The sequence below is a fragment of the Palaemon carinicauda genome, chromosome 9 (genome assembly GCF_036898095.1).
Source record: "Palaemon carinicauda isolate YSFRI2023 chromosome 9, ASM3689809v2, whole genome shotgun sequence".
Taxonomy (NCBI): domain Eukaryota; kingdom Metazoa; phylum Arthropoda; class Malacostraca; order Decapoda; family Palaemonidae; genus Palaemon; species Palaemon carinicauda.
In genome coordinates, this window is record NC_090733.1 from 122247149 (window position 1) to 122249648 (window position 2500).

Genomic DNA, 2500 nt, shown 5'->3' on the forward strand with positions numbered 1-2500 from the left:
TTAAGTATATTGATATACAGTATAGGGGTTTTGGTATCTTCCATAGGTAGGTATGCTTGGTTCTGTGTTTGGGTATTAGTGAGGTTAAACAGCTAGAGTAGTTTTGCACACTAACAAGGGTTCTTTGTGACTGTTCTGCTTCCACATGTGCTTGGCTATCAATTTTCATAGAGAACATGCTTTTTCCAGCAGGTTGCATGGTACCAAACATCAACAGACTGTTTTTCCCTTTGTGCAATGCATTTGTTTAGAAGTTTTTGTTCAGTTTCATTATTGAATATTTCAGGGCACCAGCCGCCCGTTGAGATACTACCACTAGAGAGTTATTGGGTGCTTTGACTGGCCAGACAGTACTACATTGGACTCCTCTGTCTGGATACGGTTCACTTTCCCTTTGCCTACTCATAGACCGAGATGTCTGGCCTATTCTTTACAGATTCTCCTCTGTCCTCATACACCTGACAACACTGAGATTACCGAACAATTCTTCTTCACCCAAGGGGTTAACTACTGCATTGTAATTGGTCAGTGGCTACTTTCCTCTTGGTAAGGGTAGAGGAGACTCTTTAGCTATGGTAAGCAGCTCTTCTAGGAGGACACTCCAAAATCAAACCATTGTTTTCTTAGTCTTGGGTAGTGCCATAGCCTCTTTACCATGGTCTTCCACTGTATTAGGTTAGAGTTCTCTTGCTTGAGGGTACACTCGGACACACTATTCTATCTAATTTCTCTTCTTCTTTCGTTGAATTATTTAAAGTTTATATTTGAAATAATTATTTTAATGTTGTTACTGCTCTTAAAATATTTTATTTTTCCTTGTTTCCTTTTCTCACTGGGCTATTTTCCCTGTTGGGGCCCCTGGGCTTATAGCATCCTGCTTTTCCAATTAGGGTTGTAGGTTAGCAATTAATGATAATAATAATAATAATGATAATAATAATAATAATAATAATAGCTTCTTTAAGAGATTTTCCAGAAGTGACTGCTTTCAACTAATATAGCTGCTCATCATAATGTTTCTGACAAAAGAAAAATTTTCTTATCCTAGGGGAATGTACAATATCTCATGGATGATGCTGAAAAGCCAGATGTTGATGGCCCGATTCCTCCTTTTTGGTGATTCCTCCTTTTCTGTCTCGCGTTTCTTGGCGCTTTACTTTACTTGTTTACTTGTTTTGGGTTTAAATCCAACCCTCCACTGAAGTCGAGTGAACTACTTCTCGGGCGGGTCCTTATTAATCATCTAACGAAACATTTTCATTATAACTTATACAATTCTTTGATTGTAGCATCTTCCAAATCATATGCTCTTGTGAAAAGTAATGTCTTTAGTTTCTTCTTAAATTCAATTGCTCCCTTTAGGTCCTTCATTTCGGTTGGCAGTTTATTATAATGTCTAGGCGCACAGTAGTTAAAAGCCCTAGTTTCTTCTTAAATTCAATTGCTCCCTTTAGGTCCTTCATTTCGGTTGGCAGTTTATTATAATGTCTAGGCGCACAGTAGCTAAAAGCCCTTTCACCAAATTTACTATTTGTTCTTGGTTCAGATAGCCTATGTTTGTCACTCATGTGTCTTATGGTAACATTTGTTTCTAGTTCTAGTTTGTTCAGGCATTCTTTTAGATATTTTGGTTCATTTTGGTTCAGTATCCTAAACGTTAGTAAGAGTAGTTTGTATTCAATTCTCGCTTTTACCGGCAGCCAGTGTAATTTAATTAGTGCAGGGGTAACTCTTTCCTTATTGTGTAGTCCTTTTATTAATCTAGCAGCTCTGTTTTGTACTCTCTGAATTTTCTTCAGCTGATAATTTGGTAAGCCATAGAACAGTGAGTTGCAGTAATCAATTCTTGAAAATATGTGGTGATTAATGAGTATGACCATAGATTTTTCATCTAAGTATTTACTAATAAATGCTATGTTTCTAATATGATAGTTGCAATTTCTTACCATATTATTTATATGTTCATTCATTGTCAGTCTCTCATCCATGATTACTCCAAGATTTCTGACAGATTTCTTTAGGTCAATGACCGATTGACCTATTTCAATTCTTTGGAAGCCTTCGATTCTTTTTATATCTCTTTTCATTTCCAAAAATGATACATTCACTTTTATCTTCATTGAGGTTGAGCTTTTTTGTTAACATCCAAGCCTTAATGTCATTCATTATTTAGCTTCATCAACTGATTCTATTGGGAAATAGAATTGTGTATCATCAGCGTATATTTTAAATTTAACTCTTGAGTTTCAAGTATATTTGCCAGTTCAATCGTGTAAATTTCAAACAGGAGAGGACTTAGTACACTGCCTTGAGGCACCTCTTTGGTTAGTTTTCTTGTCTCAGATTCAACATTTGATATTACTACTTTAACTTTGCGGTTTTCAAGATAACTCACAAACCAGTCATATGCTCGTTCTACGATGCCCACAGCTTTAAGGTCTTCCATCAGATATGTGTTCTACAGTATCAAATGCTGCACTTAGATCAAGCAGTAGCTAAT